This window comes from Epinephelus moara, chromosome 19, assembly GCF_006386435.1.
Source record: "Epinephelus moara isolate mb chromosome 19, YSFRI_EMoa_1.0, whole genome shotgun sequence".
Classification (NCBI taxonomy): Eukaryota; Metazoa; Chordata; class Actinopteri; order Perciformes; family Serranidae; genus Epinephelus; species Epinephelus moara.
The window spans coordinates 24,663,846-24,681,047 of record NC_065524.1 but is presented as its reverse complement, the minus strand read 5'-3'; the positions used below and the strand labels follow the sequence as shown (position 1 = coordinate 24,681,047).

Sequence of the window (17,202 nt, the reverse complement as noted above, 5' to 3'; positions counted from 1 at the left end):
TTCCCTGACTTTTCTTTAGACGTCACTATGACATTAACTTTGGTGCCTCTGGCTTAAATGTTTCCACAACTGTTGGACAGACAGAACTTTTGACTAGTCCCATGATCAAGTCATTTTTTTTCCTCAAGTTTATGAACAAATATGTGCAAAACTAACTTCATTATTAGCCATAGTTTCCATTATCATTACTGCTATTATTGCTACTATTAATATTATTCTAGTATATCTGCTGCCACTGTTATTACCATCAGTCATATTTCTACTATTATTACTGCTATTATTGCTACTAATAATAGTATTCTATTACATCCACTGCTGTAATTATTATTAGGCATATCTCTATTATTGGGGTGGCTGTGGCTCAGGAGGTAGAGTGGGTCGTCCACTAATCTGATCTGCGGTTCAATCTCGGCTCCTCCAGCCAGCACGCTGAAGTATTCTTTGGCAACATACTTAACCCTTACTGTGTGAGAGCCATGGATGTATAAAGAGAACTGGATACAGCATTAGATATGGGGCCCCGTTCATTCCCATGAAAGCTGCTTAGAGGTGCATGAAGCCAATATGAAATTATCTAGAACCATAGGGCCCAATGAACACTGGAGACTTCCACTGGCCGAGCAGCTAACTTCCAGTTTAGCGTTCTGCTAACATGAATGGGAATAAAATTATTTAATTGTACACCTCTTTTTGACTTTTGAAATGCTATCAGACTGAATGGATCAAATCCTGATAGTGAAACATGTCATCTTGCGGGGGTTGTGACGCTCAAAAAAATGACGCACTGATTTACAGATGTCTCTTTCCCAGTGTAACTCTATTGGAAAAAAGTCTTTTTGGGCCCAGTGGCATTACGTGACGGACCCAGAAGTTGTAATTCCACGTTTTGCCACTACATCAAAGTGGCTTCAAAGCCCCACACCTGGGGGCCTATTGAATGCATGTCAATGTTTAACTTAGTACCAGGTGGCACCTTGTACGGTATCCTCAACCAGTGTATGATCGTGTGTATGAATGGGTGAATGTGACATGAAGTGTAGGAGTACTTTGAGTGGTCGGAAGACTAAAAAGTCATTTCCATTTAACATTTAATGACGTTTCCATCTGTCTCAACTGTATGCTGTGTTTTGTGCTGAAAGCAAACGTTAGCATGCCAACATATTAAAATAAGATGGTAAAAAGTCATAAACATTATATGTTTTGACATTTTTTTACATGCTTTTTTTAACGTCTTCTTTAATGTGTTTTTTATGTCTTCTTTAATGTGTTTTTAACAATTTTTTTAACATATTGTTTTCGTTTTTTTGTGTTTTACATTTTTTTTAATGTTTGTTTTTACGTGTTTGTTTTAACATATTCTTTTTACATGTTTTGTACCATGTTTTTATGTGTTTTTTAATGTATTTTTTACATGCTTTTTTCACATCAGTTTGTTTGTTATTATCATTGTCAGTGTGTTAGCCTGCTGATTTTAGCATGTAGCTCAAAGTACCACTGTGCGTAAGTATGTTCTCACAGATGCACTAGAGCATAGCTGTAGACCAGCGGTGTAAGGTAGTCACGATGGGCCCCGGTGCCCACTATTATGACGGGCCCTAGTGCACGCTATTGTGCACATATCGTCCTGTGACATGATCAGAGAGTTGACATTGGATAACATCAACATACGTATTACCCAGCAATCATCATTGCATATCTGTATATAACAAAGAAAATAAGAAGAAAATAAGAAGTTAAGAAATAATGGATTAAATAGTTGATTTATAGTTTTATATATATTTATAGAAGCTTTTTACTGTTTTACAAAAAAAGAAAAACATGACAGAGATGGGTTTGCCTTTTTCAAGGGCGTATATAGCAAATGGCACTGTCTTTAATTTCATTAGAGTTCGTCTTTGAACGCAGGCATATTTTCAAGGTGGCAATCACTCATAAGGGCCCATTCTCCACTCACCTCACTGTTGGAGGGCCCACTCTCTCTATGGGCCCCCCACCTCATGGGCCCCTGTGCAACTGCACTGCCTGCACTGTCTATATTTACGCCCCTGCTGTGGACTCTGCAGACTTATTTTCATATATTCTCAGAGCTGAAACAGTTTACATGTGTTGTATAGCTTGAATAAGCAAGTAGACCATGCTGGGGGGATGACGGAACGATTTTTTTCTTGCATTTGGTTCTGCAGCTTTGTTCATTATGATTCATTCTTTTATCAACAGAAGTAACTGTTTATAAAATGGGCTATGAAAAAAGAGAAAACAGATCTGTTAAAGGACGGTAGCATAATATGGACATCATACAATTCAAATGTAGGAAGTAAACCTGATGGCCTCCTCCCTCAGCTGTGAGCTCTGAGAATAAATATGTGGATGAGTTGGACATGGGCTTCTTGGCACAAACGCTCGTATTTTGGTGCCTCATTCTCTGTTTTGAGTGGGCTAATGCTTAATGTAATAACAGCATATAAAACTGTTACCAATAGGCCACTCTGCTATACTGCAACAAAACCAAATAGCTGCAAAACCACCAGCAGAGAAGTGCAGCTCGTAGATTTCAGCTCGGTGGAAAGACATTATCATCCACGGCCAATGTGTTCCGCCTCCCATCGCCCCCGGGTCATATGCAGAATAAGGCAGAGTAATAGCTCTACTGAGATGGAGGGGAGGAAAAATAAAATAGAATAAGACAATGTTTTTGTTGTTAGGAGGAAGCTGCTGGAAGGGACCGTGTTGCAAAGTCTCCCCAGGGACACAGAAGAAGAGGGAGGAGATGAGTCGGGGAAGCAAAAGGTAACAGCTCCTCTGTTTGGGTAAAAGAAAGAGGAGACTTCACTGGTTGTGATTGCCTCTGCACGCTGAAGTTCATTAATGCTGCGTCGCATTATAGTGTGTTTTATAGATTTAGTCAACTATAGTCACGATGCAATGTGTCTTTTTTGGGAAATTGGGTCACAACAGTGTTAACTCAAAACTCTAAACAACAAGCAAAGCAACAATGTTGGTGCCACGTTTTGTACCCTCTGAGATATTCTCCCCTAAAGTGCGCTATGTATTTGTTAATTTAAAATTTCATGCATGTTGTGGAAGAGTGCTTCATATTTCATATTTACTTCCTTGAGGTTGAGCTTCTTCTTTAACTTGAGCTGCAGCACTTCTTTTATAGAGCCAAAGCTTTTAGGCCTACAGGTAGTAATCATAATCCGTGAATGCACTGAGAGTGAATGTGAAAACTATATTTCCAAAGGGTTTGGCTTTGCTCTTTCAATTCAGAGTAGCTATACTGCTGCGACTTTGACATTTAAACATAACCACCGTGACAGTTTTCACTTTTTTTTCCACCTTGAAATGAATATTTGAAACATTCACCTGAAAAAGAACCAGACTGACGAGGCTCGCTGTGTTCAGTGCTCGAATTCAGGAGGCTGAAACCGTGGCATTGCATAACTCAGGCAGGGGTATCTGTATTTTGGATATCTAGAATGCATTAAGAATAAAAGAGGAAATAACTAATGTGAGGCAAAAATGTATCTGCTGCTGTGTAACCTGTGTCCAGTATAGACGAAACTGGGACTGAGTGGGACAAACCTGATGCTTCTTCACACACAGAACAGGAAGAGAGTCATGCTGCTCTTCAACTACAGGAAATAACCTCTGTGCTGATGACGCAGGTCTCAGGGGTAATGCTCAGCAAGTTTAGATCTGAAGCATACTGTACATTCTGTAACTGCGTGAATGGCAGGGCTGTGCAAAGCTGTGCAACATGTTGCAGCACGGACACACACACTCAGTCCCACATTTCTTTGAGTGCCGTTTTGTGCCATACATTAAAAGCAAGGATTGTGTTCATCACTTAATCGTCAAAAGCAACCACAATATCTCGCTGTCTTCCTCTCCCTCAGCACCAGCTTACACACACTGCACACAAACTAGATGAAAAGTCGTAAATCTGTAAAGCTGCCACTAGACGATATGTCTGTGCAGAGAGATTTCCCCCCCGCAACACGTCCAGCGGTCTGCCTAATTAGAGCCGAGCACATCTGTGGGCGAGGGAGTCTGCGTCTGCACATGGAAGGGGGGATTTGGCCGAGAGCATTCATTCACTGGGCTGTCTGGTGGGGGAGACAATGGAGAGGAGTGCAGATTGGATGTCTTGTTCCAAACTGTGCTGAGCGCTTTTCCCCAGCACAGAGGAAAGACAAGAATAATGCCGGTTGAATGTCCCATAGAGATGGATTTATTGGGACTATTGGTATTGGAAAATCCGGTTAGGGACTTAATCATAACAGAGCGGCAGCAGGGAGACTGAGCTGAGCCTGTAGGCCAGGCCAAACTGAGTCCAGCCCCGCCTGTCCTGTCCTTTACCTGTCCTCTCCGTTCTCTGAGTGGGTCCACTCTAGTCCTTTGTCCTCTGTCTAAATCATTACTCAAAAGGACGTTTGACCTCAAGGACAATGCCTCTCTCATTTCTGAGTCTGCCATCATGCAGAATATGTGAACATTTTATATGTCTGTGGTCTTAATAGCCCCTAAGCCCCTCAGCATAAACTGTAGCTGGGATCTACATCAGAAATTCCCAACTAGGGGTACTTGCACCACAAGTTGTGCCTCTGGAGTAGTCAGGGGTTGTGTGGTAAGACTGTGGAGAGGTGCAGTTAATTTGAAAAAGTACAAAATACCATTTTTTTTTCAGTCAGTGTGTAAAAGCTAACAGTGAGAAAGCAAACAGAGAAGTTAAAACAGTTAACTAGAAGTCAATACTTAGCTCAAAGTAATGAATAAATGGTAGAAATAATTAGCTAAAAGTGATGAATAAAATGTTGAAATAGTAAGCTAAAAAGATAGATATGTCATGCCTGAAACATCCAGCTGCTGCTCCTTACAGTAATAGTAGTAGCAATGCAAACTTGACCAAAACTGTCTAAAAATTTAAAGTTGAATTGTATGAAAAAAAATATTGTAACAATGACCTCTTTACACCTCTCATGTGATGGCATTGCAGTCGGTAAGTGCTTGACCACTTGACTGAGGACTGAGGACAGATTGTGATCAGATTGGAGCTAAACTAACAGCTAAGCAAATGGAGAACAGCTACAACTGGTCCTGACTGCAATGTCAATGAAAAATTAAACACACAACACTATAGACAGTATAAAAGAAGTGGACGTAGCCACCGTTACATCGCCTGTTGGATTGTGATTGGTTCTGAAGCCTCGAGTTTGGCATTTTAGCTGTTGCTATTTTGTTTTTTTTGGGGGCCAGAAGTGAATATATTTGAACGAGGTGGGTGGAGCTGTGGAGGAGTGAGGGGTGGTTCTGACTGAGAACCCGAGTACACGGGTGAGTGATAGCGACTCGTCAATCATAAGGTAGCTAAGCCCTAAAGCATACCTGCTTTACGTCAATTTTTTCTCTAAATGGGACCATAAGTTATAAAGTCAATATCATGCTGTATTTAAGCAGACAGGAAACTAGTAAGCGAGCCCATAAACTCATTAGGAAAATGTTAAATTTAAAGTCTAATAAATTATAGACTTAAGCGGGATTTATACTGCTGTGTAGAATCGACGCCTACGCTGTAGCCTGACGAACATCTCCCCAGAAATGTGACTACACGTCACAACGACGCAGACCTCCTGTGTATTTTTGTAAGCTGAAACCATTTCCCTCAGTGGAAACAAAACTTTTATTTACTTTAATCTTACAGATAAGAAACAATAAATTGTGAAGACAATAAATCCTCCACAAAAATAGCATTTTAAGTCTTGTGTGTAATTTATCCTGACTTCATATGAGCAGAGGAAATCTCTGCTAGATGCTAGGCTAATTTATACAATGCAAAATGCCATAGGCTTGTGCTAATAATGTTAGCATGTCATATTTGTTTGGAAAACATGTTTAGTATGAGACAGTTGTTTTGTCAGTGAACCTCGTGAGTTGTAACGGAGCCAAATTTTGTAACATTACCCTTGTTAAATGTTGCTGTTGTCCCTGGCTTCATATGAGTAGAGGAAACTAGGCTAATTTATACAATGTAAAATGCCCAAGGCTCATGCTAAGAACATTAGCATGTTGTATTTATGGGAAAAATGTGTCCAGATAAAGACAAGTGTTTGTCTGTGAATGGTGCGAGTTATAGTGAAGCTGATTTGTGTACTTGTGTTTAAAATTGCCGCTTTTAAGCCATTTTTAATGTGTGTTTTGGGTGTGTTTTGAATCGACTTAACATTACAGCACTTTACAGAAACCCCGCCACCAACTAGTGTTTTGGAGGTGTAACTAAAGAGTGACACAGACACATTTCCGCACAAGTATAAATGCACCTAACGGCGTAGGCCACGTGCGTAGGCTACAGTGTAGGCTCTAATGCACAAGTATAAATCCCGCTTCTCCATCTGACTGTTTTTTACAGCCAGTGGAGTCACTTCCTGTTGCCCATTAGAAAGAATGCAGGTTTAAGACACTTCCATGTTGGCTTTAACTTTCAGACCTTGAAAGAAACTGGCATACAGAGAGGCCAAGGACAACAACAAGAGAAGTGGCGGGAACACGGTAACTTGTCCTTTTTTAATGAACTGGATGCAGTGCTGGGGGATCGACCTGCGTTTTGCCCTGGTGAAGGGAATATCAGTTTGACAGCGATTGGATCTCAATGTGGACACTAGAGACATACTATTATGTTATATATTATGTAATCAGGTTAAATCATATCTAAATACAATCTGGATACAAGACACATTTCAAATCATGGTGTAAAGGGGGTCACTGATCTAGATAATATGACTTTCAGTGAGTGCATAACCAAGGCCTTCTACCTTTCCTTTTTCTTTCACTTTATTCTAACAACAGAAAATGTTCAGAAATTTTGCATCTGGATTGGAATCAAAAGACAGTGATAGACAATCACAGGATACATGCATCAGATTTCTTTCAGGTGCAATAGTTCATGAGAAATTAGGGAAAATGTTCAACAACTTTTTAACATATACTAACAAACAGAGACACATAACCAACCAATAATCTTGTGCAGCACATTCACTTCACTGAAATGAATCTACTCTTCTCAGAACACAGCAGCATTTTACATGAAACTTTTCACCCACACAGAAAATACACATAACTGTGTAATCAAACACACACAGATACACACCACGCTCACACATCAACACATAAAGCTATCACCTCCCACCCACCAGCCTGGAAAATATTAACCTTTTCATCTCATGTCACCTTTTTGTCTAACTTCATGCTCACATGCCTACAGACACATGCCACGCTGCACACACGCACATGATGAACTGGTGTAGGCACACACAGATTCACACACACCAACACACAGAGACACACAAGCGGCTGCAGATATCTCAGAGGAACTTGAGAGAATTCAGGGAGTGGAGAGTCATTTGGTTAAAGAGGACCAAACTGCAGGAAATGAGAATCATTGACCCTCCCTTGTGACCGAATTTACAATCTGTGCCTGAAATCAGATGGAGGAAGAAAGAAAACAGAGAAAGTTAGCTGGAGAAGGAAATGTTTGAGCGTCTATAAATAGAAGGCCCACGTTTGAAATGATTCTGAAAGGCATGCAGTCATTTATTATTCAGCTCATATTGCTCTGTGTTTATCACATAGAATCAAAGAAACTTATAAACCTGACATGCCTGTGTGGAATCTAGATTTATCTTCTGACAATAGCACATTTAAAACAAGTGATAGGCTACATTTTGAAAGACACACAGAGTATTTTAGGTGAATACACTCTGATTTACATGTGCAGCCTGAATTAACACAATAATGAAATACTTACAGAATGTGCTGCAGCATCAGCATGCATCAAATAAAAGGACACAAAACTGAAGCTTTAAATTAGTAGATCAAATTCTGCATTTGCCAAAAGGCTGCTGCATCCCTGTAAATCATAAATCAGTTCAGCTCCTCAAATGCAATAGCAAGCAATCTGATTGTCTTAGATCAGCACCTATATGCCATCTGCTTTGTGCGCCATTTGACTGTCCTCAGACAAAGAGGATTTAAACACTCTGTTAACCTTTATTTAAGATTTTTAGCACAACCAACAATGACGATGGGAGGCTGCGTTTGAGTGCGAGGCATTAACGAAAACAAACAGTATATTGTGAGCATGAAGAGGAGAAGGCTTTTGCATTGAAGAGGTGCACGGGGCCTCATTCATAATTCAGAGGCGTCGCAGCGATATGAGAGAGGAGGACGCATCTGTCTGCATTACGCCAGCGTTGCCTCTGCGTTGCATCACCCTCCCGGGTGGTTCGTTTTCGAGAGTTTAATACGCTCCCTATCAGTTGCGCTCTGGCTGTGGCTAATTTCAGCCTCAGATAAGAGCCTTTATTTGTCACCCGGCTCCTTTGCCCCGTCACACAGCCTCCAAGTGCCTTCTCTGTCTGAAATCTTTGAAGGAGTGCTGACTGGATGAGCGGCTGTTTGTCTATATGTTACTTGGAGCTGTTCAGTGTGCAGCATCACAAGTGAGGATATTATGAACCCTCAATGCTAACTGGAAACCCATCCCCCCACGCACACACATGTATAGCTGTCTCCCCACACAAAGAGAGGCGCATGTGCCTTATTACACACACATACACACACACAGCTGGCTGCTGGTCTGTCTGACCTAGTTTATTTCTGTAGGCTGCTCTAATGGAGGGAGCGAGCGTGCTGTATTATCTGACTGCATCTGATTTGCATTTCTGCCCTGTCACTGGCAGATGGCACCAGAGGTCGAGAGCAGAACTTTTTGGAGGCCTTGTCACACACAACACACACTGCACATACACAAGCACAGAAGCTTCACACACATGAATAACTGAATGATCAGAAAAGCAAACCAACTACACACTAAATGCACTTTATATCAAATAAAAACAAGTATTTTATATGTAATAGAGACGTGCAGGTGCATGCTGTACATATAGTGCATACATGCAGAGGGGCGTGACGCTCTGAGCTGTAGCGTTTGGTTTACACCCTCCGCTCTTGCACTGTTCATGCTTAATAGGAAGGAAGTGATGAATCACACTCACTTATTTGTGGTAGTGGTGAGTGTTAGTACAGATAGGGCCTCTCTTTCACACACACACATGCACACACACTCTCTCTCTCTAGAAATCACAGAGGAAGTGAACAGACATGAAACCTCAGCACTTTGTCATTTTCTATCTGATGGAAGTCTCTGTCATGGTTGAAATCATTCAGATATAACGCGATGTTGGGTCAATCGCGATGATGTGAAACGGTGTGTTTACGTCTCCCGTGTTGCGTCAGGACGTGCGAGACATTGCCGAGATGAGAGCTGATACTGTGCAGCTTCTTTGTGTGTGTATTCAGTCTGATCCAATCTGGCTCTGTGTGCCGCAGAGAGAATACTCGGTGGCTTTAAGGTATGGCCTCATGTCTGATTTATCTGACTTATCTGAACTGGAGCGCCCACAGAAATGGGCGGCGGTGGCACAAGTGGTGTGTGAGTGTGAATGTGTGTCTTATATGTGAGGGAGAGCAGGGGTGGTTAGGACAGGGGGACAGTTGAGACAGTTCCTTTTTAGCAAGTAATATGGCAACTATGCTTATGCCATTCATCACGCTCACACTCAGCCACACCCTCTTCGCTTTCAACCTCAAAGTGGAGACAGTCTGACTTGTACACTTTTGAAATTTACAGCATGTAGGTACATTTTTGACAAACCAGTCAACAAAAACAAGACAAAGGCTTTTCCTCACTGAATAAGACCCAATGCGAAGTACCCCCTGAGGATATTTTGAATATGCAGAGTTCAACAATTAACCTTTTATTAACTCTCAAGTTATTGACTTTTTATGCCTCTGCGGGGTTGTTTGTCCGTCCATACATCTGTCTGTCTGTCCCATGCTCGTAAACCCAATATCTCAGGAAGGGCTTGATTGAACTTCTTCAAGTTTGGCACAAATGTTGTTGGTGATTGAAGGTCAAAGGTCAAGATCACCGTGACCTCACAAAACATATATTTGGCTATAACTCAAGAATTCATTTGCATTCTCTGGGACTCTCTCCCCAAACACACTGGAGACTAACTGACCTCTCTTAGTTCAAATCACTCATCAAAACTAATCTTTTCAAAACGTCTTAATGATGATACTGTGCTCTAGTTTGTGCTAATTTTTTAACTACTGTACAGTGATTGATTATAGTATTATTATTACTATTACTAAGTATATTTTACACAAATGATTGGATAAATGATCAGTGATGACATTTTCTATCCAAAAGGTCAAAGGTCAACTTCACTGTGACATCACAGTGTTCTGCAAAAACACTTTTCTGGCCATTACTCAATGTCTTAACTCAGGAACAGAAGGGGAGACATTTGGTCAGACACTAAACTGATGACACTAATCTTGCAACTGTGGTGATTGTATAGATCTTCTATGTGTGAAGCATCCATGTTTTCACAGACGTGGAAGTGTTGCACTGCAAATGCAACTTGACTGGTGCGGGGAGGCGTGCAGTTGCGAGGCGGTAATTCTAGTTTGCAAAATGAAACAAACTTAATAGCCTACATAAACTTATAGACCACATGAGGCACATGGTGACCACATTGAGGTGAAAGGTGCCACTGAAATAGACAATGATAGAAATGAAAGCATTTTACAAGTGTCTCCTTTTTCTCTAAGACTTGAACAAGTGTAAATATAAGGTGTTTAAATTTATACTGCTTTCAATTTAAATTATAGTTTTTAGCCTAGAACATTTGTCCAAACCCTTCACACTGTCCCACTGTCCCAGGGAGGCATTATTTTGGGAAAATGCACTCTCATATTTACAAAATTTTACCTTTAACGTTTGGGTTGTGATCTAAAACCTCCATAAGTTGTTACTAGACACCTGTATCTGTTGAGGGATCAAATCATTTTCATAACTGTTAAATGAGTCTGTGTGCAATGGAAGGTTATTTCATGTTGATAGAAAAAATGTTCCAACCGACCCCGCTCTCCCCCACCGTATGTAGATGCACTGACATATTTAAATATGTCAGTGGTTTTTAACATCTCGACTATAAGAGCTGATTGCACGTTTTCATGTCATGTGTGAGATGTCAAGATTTGCACGTGTGGAATGTGTGTATCTAAGCACACACACAAACACACACACATACAGTAGTCATGCACAAATGCGCGACAGAAGCTATCAGTCTTTATTTGGAGACAGGAAACATCAGGGTGTGCTCTCACTCTCTTTACCTCTTTTTCACACACACACTCACACACACACACACACACACACACACACACACACGAACCGTTATTTAAGGGTGTGGGGACATTTTCCATGTGGTTTGAGTGGTTAAGTTTTGCAATTGTAAAGTGTGAAAGAAAAAAAAAATCTGCCAGATCTGCTCTACGTAAAGTCACAAATGGCTAAAGTGGAGTGGGGGTGAGACCAATTAGTCTGAGGCTCGTTGGAGTGTTGGGCAAAAACTGGCAAAAGAAAAAACACCCTTGTCACAGCAGAGAATAACGTTTCCATGAGCTTTGGTGCTCCTGAGGCTGACTGAGATATAATGACATTGTTGTAATTTGATTCTCTTAAGTTCAAAATCAAGAGCAAAGTTCAATCAGAATGCTACTCGCACTTGAAAAATCATCCCCCCTTCCTCCTTTTGTCTTCTGCTTTCACAATTTTCTTTAACATGGCCATCTCCTCTCTGACTCATCCTTCAGGTCCCAAGTGCATTGTGGCGAACCGCCGTCGGATTCGCTCAATTTTAATATCATTTTTCTCTCCCATGTCCCCCTCTTTCCATTTCCGTTCGTGCCTGTCTCTCTTTAGCAAAGGTTAAGTTCTAGTTCAGTGTAGATAGCTCTGAATAATGCACATTGGCAATTAAATATAAATGAGCTAGCTGTTTCTTTAAAGAAAATATTGTAAATTATACAGAGTATGTCAATGGTGTGAGCTGAAATAGTTAAATATTTGGACAGAAGTGCCAGACAGGGGTGCAATGAATTCTTTCTGCAGTCAGTGTGGCCTTTGGGTGTTTTATAAGCAATAAAGAAGACTGGTCATTAACTAACAGGAAGCTAATTGTGTGGTTGATGCTTCAGTGTAAAAGAGCAAAAGTGTGTGTGTGTGTGTGTGTGTGCGTGCGTGCGTGCGTGTGTATGTGTGCTACATAAGGGTGCTTCAGCTCCTTTAATACAGGTAATACAGGTCCACAAGGTCAACAGCAGATGAGTGACGTAGGCATGGGCGTATCCAGTTGCCTCTCTGTCAGCTTCACTAAATTTGTGCTAAATTTAGGCTCTTATATCTACTTTGCAAGTTTTGGTGGTGCCTTTTGTGGTTAGCTTTGGACGGTGGTGGCGTGTAGCTGCGAGTCTCTTATCAGGATATGGAAATCAACTTACTGGTCTGTTAACTCTCCTCTTGCTGACTTTAGCTAGCCATTTGCTAGCTAGCACCATCAAGGTTTTCAAATGTAAACATCAGTAAATTGCAAGGAAAAGATGGAGAAGAATGAGCACCGTCTGCCATTGTACAGACGATAGAAAATAAAGTGGACAACCTCCGTACCATATTAATTTTCAATGGAATATCAGGAACTGTAGTAAATATGTGGGTAACTACACACATTTATGGGTGCTAGCATGCATGATTAGGTATGTGGCTATCATGTGTGTTGATATCTGTGTGTACCAATGATATACCTACGTAGATATTATATAATGTATCTTCTAACTTAAAAGGATAGTGCACCCAAAAATGAAAATTCAGCCATTATCTACTCACCCATATGCCGAGGGAGGCTCAGGTGAAGTTTTAGAGTCCTCACATCCCTTGCGGAGATCCCAGGGGAGAGGGGGTAGCAACAAAACTCCACCTAATGGAGGCTTGGCACCCCAGATTAAAACGTCCAAAAACACATAATTGAAACCACAAAATATCTCCATGCTGCTCGTCCGTAGTGATCCAAGTGTCCTAAGCCCCGACATAAAAAGTTGTTTGGAAAAACGTCATATGAACTCTGTTTTTAGCCTCATTGTAGCCTGCAGCTCTAACTGCTTCTGTGTACACCAAGTTACAATGCTACAATGAGGCTAAAAACAGAGTTTAAATGACATTTTTCCAAACAACTTTTTATGTCGGGGCTTCAGGACACTTGGATCACTACGGACGAGCAGTATGGAGTAATTTTGTGGTTTCAATTATGTGTTTTTGGACGTTTTAATCTGGGGCGCCCAGCCTCCATTAGGTGGAGTCGTGCTGCTACCTCCTCTCTCCTGGGATCTCCGCAAGGGATGTGAGGACTCTAAAACTTCACCTGAGCCTCCCTCGGCATATGGGTGAGTAGATAATGGCTGAATTTTCATTTTTGGGTGCACTATCCCTTTAAACTTAAATTTATGGGTTTCTTAAACTACATCCTCTGAAATAATGTAAGTAATTTGCTTTTTTAGCTTTTTGATCTATTATCACTGTATTATTGTCGCTTATTTCCTGATATTGTATATGCATTTCTTTGTTTATGTTTTATGTATGTATATGTATTTTTTCCCCTTCTACCTTTTTTTTTTGTTTCTACATATGTCGAATAATCCACAAAAATACAAAAAAAAAAGACTCTGGACTCTGTGTACCATGGGGCATTGAGATTTATTACCAAATTTTAGCCACTAACTCATCACTGTGTCCTGTATGCTTGGGTTGGCTGGCTGTCGTTAAAATTTCGTAGACTTTTCAGTAGTGCTTTGGCTCTCACAACTCTGTTAGCTGGGTGCCTCATCTTGTTTAAATGGAAGCACACTCTTCTGGCTGGCTTCAGGAGATCCTAAACCACCTCAAACTTGAAAAGATTAGATTTTCCCTTGGAGACAATGGTAAATCCTTCGATGACACCTGGAGGCCCTTTATGGAGTTATTGAGCAAGGCTACAATTCACTCAGATGATGACTTTTCTTATTTATGTGCTTTCTATTTTTATTTTTTATTCTATTTTTATTTTCATTTTTTATTTTATTTTAGTCATTTATTTATTTATTTCAATATTATTTTATTTTATTATTTATCTATTTTATTTATTTCCCTTATTACTACTATCATTTTCAATGTATGTCTGATGTTTGATTCAAATATTTATTTTATTATTATCACTTCTAGTAAGGGTGGTAGGGGGATATGAATATGGGAGATTAGGGTACGGATTAACAGTATGGGTTCAGTTCATGTTCTCAGTGTTGTAGGTTTTGTATACCAACCGGAGACCAGGTCACTCTGACATCTTTAACGTTTCATTGTATACTGCCCATTCAACCAGGTGACTTTTTTTTCTATATGCCAGGTCAACAAAGCAGAGCAGGAGAGGAGGCCTGTGCTTTACGGTGAATAAGGACTGGTGTGATGGTGGGAGTGTGAGGTGCTGTCCTGTTCCTGCTGTGGATCACTGCTATACAACATGCAGAGGCAGCTGAAGCGCTACCCATGTTCAGGAGGAGCGACCATGCGGCCTTCTTGTTGGAGTCAAGATGCATGGACAGTAACAACCAGAGACCATGGATTACCAAAACCATCCGGAGAGGTTATAGATAAAAGCAGCCATAAGCTCCTGGCTCAAGGACCAGCCATTCAGTTTTTTTCACATTTGGGAACCTTTTCTGGACTATATTGAAAATGATGGGGCCCTTAGGAGTGGTATGGACTAGCATGGACTGAGGTCTCAAAACACATCTCTATGTAGGCTTATGTTCTCAATAAACCACTGAGAACTGTGATGCTGTGAACCATCACTCATTTATTTGTATTTTTTTCTTCTTTCTGTTTTGTCTGTTTTGAGTTTTGTTAATCTGTCTGTTTTTTTGTTTGTTGTTTTTTTTTTGGTTGTTTGGTTTGGTTTAGTTTGGTCATATTGTTTGACTGATTCTTTGACGTACATATATATATATTTATTTCAAGTGTGGAGAATGTGTTATGTGTTCGTTTGTGAATAAGTTGGAAAAGAGGATGTCTATAAAAATGTGTATAACTTCCATGCCCTTTATTTTGTATTGTTATGATCCTCAACTTGATAAATCGAATCTAAAAATGAAATAAAATAAAATAAAAGCAGCCAACAATGTAAGGATACAGAAAAAGAAGGGCTAAATTACAGTGCACAAGTTAAAGGAGCTGATGCAGTCGCATTTCACTGGACTTGTACCTTGTATGATTACATGTGACAAATAAATGATTGATTGATTGAATTAGTCACAAGTGCATTTGTGCCCTTTATTTTGACATTGTCATCCTCACTTCAGGTGGTCTCTGTGACAGTCTCAGGGATGACCGCATTGTGTGCTGTCTCTTCACACCAGTGATTGTGTCATTTTTACCTCAAAACCTGTTAGCTACGCAACAGTTTGAGCCTTTCGTGTCTTCCCTAATAGCCTGAAATGGATGCAAGTGGAACCGACATAAGCCTGTGTGTTTATCTGTTATTGTCTGCGGCTGTGAGCATGTGCTCTGGGTGTCCTCTGAGTGTGTGTTTTTGGATGCTGTAGGTGGGTACAGTTGATGTGCATGCCATGGATGTGGATAACGTGTGTGTGTGTGTGTGCTTACTGTGTGTTCTCATTTGATGGCTGCTTGCTATCAGTGTTTGTTTGGGGTTAAAAGCCCCTGTCTCTGAGGGTGTTAGCGGGGGTCATCTAAACCGGATCTGCAGCAGAATCGCTTGAGAGGCAGAAGCATAATCTGTAGCTGGCTTTGTGCTCCCAGATTAAAGTGATGATGTTTTAAACCTTTCTCACGGCCGCAATATGCCTTTGCTTCCCTCCCTGCTACTCAGTATGTGTGTGACAGCAGATCCACACGGCCGGGTTCAAGAAAAGGACACTTTCCTCACTATTTATGAAACGGGGAGCTTTAGCACATTATCTGAGACGACGCACGCATGTTCTATTCATCTATTAATTTGCCATCAGCGTGGTGTAGCTATAACGTATCTTCTCCAGTGTTTGAGGGGAAACAGCTGCTAATCCTAATCCCCCCGTCTCCCCCCACGGGATTCTGTCAAATCACAGGCCCTTTAAAAAGCTCTGGCTGGCTGGTTCAGGGGCTGGTTGAGTGGCTGGCTGACTGGCAGGCTCTAAATGAGAGGATGGACCATGCTTACCCACTCCCGTGACTGACATCCACTCGGCCCCCAGAAAGTATGTCACTTGTTTGTACAAGTATGTACATACACACACCAGAAATTTCCACTGCACTCTGCGTCTCCAGATGTGTCGTCCAATACAGTTAAAATAGCTTTAACCATAAACATCTACAGACAACTGGACAGGTTTCAATATATGGATACCATAGTGTCAGGCAGATTAGAAAAAGAGACCTTTTGGTTAGCACAAGATAGAGGTTCAGCCACCCCAAACACACAAACGTCTCATAAGATAAAATGATGAAGTGATGACATTTTATTTCCAAAAGGTCAATGGTCAGCTTCACTGTGACATCATAATGTTCTGCAAAAACACTTTCCTGGCCATTTTTTAATGTCATAACTGAGGTACAGAAGGACATTTGGTGAGATACTAACACTCATCTTGGGTGCCCACATTCACACTGTGCTGCCAGGTTGAAGATGTGTGTGAAGTATCCATATTAAAGAAGTTGAGTTCTTCTTTGCAGCAATATCCATATTTGAGGCGTCATTTGCTGTCATGGCTACAACTTAGTGTTCAATCACAATCAGCTTTATTGACCAAGCATGTGAACACATCCATTGAATTTGACTCTGGAGACTTGTATGAGTCAACCCTCTTCGGTTCCTCTCTCTGGACGACAACGAGGCCATGGAGCGTCCTCTTCCTCTGGTAGACCACCACAAGCTCGGTGGTTTTGCTGGTATTGAGCTTCAGGTGATTGTTGTTGCACCATGTTATTTTATAATACTGACATTTTAATGTCTTTTTTTGTGTTGTGCTATACTATAACTTTTTGATGATATGCTATACTATGACTTTTTTATGCCATTATGAACGACATGATATACTATAACTTTTTTTTAATCATATTTTGAATGGCATGCTATACTAGGAGGTTTTTTTTATGACATTTTGAACGACTATAGTATGACTTTTTTATGATATCATGAACTACATGCTATAGTATGACTTTTTTATGATATTATGAACGGCATGCTATACTATGACTTTTTTTGATCATATTTT

At 40.7% G+C, this 17,202-nt stretch overlaps 1 long non-coding RNA gene across 1 annotated transcript in view; it reads left to right on the top strand.

Moving 5' to 3' along the window:
* LOC126407132 (uncharacterized) overlaps window positions 1-17,196 on the top strand; it is a 23,466-nt gene extending 6,270 nt beyond the window's left edge. Inside the window, exon 4 of the long non-coding RNA XR_007571756.1 lies at window positions 14,340-17,196. This is a non-coding gene — a long non-coding RNA (uncharacterized LOC126407132). The remainder of the gene's footprint in view (window positions 1-14,339) is intronic.
* Window positions 17,197-17,202: the final 6 nt, after the last annotated feature.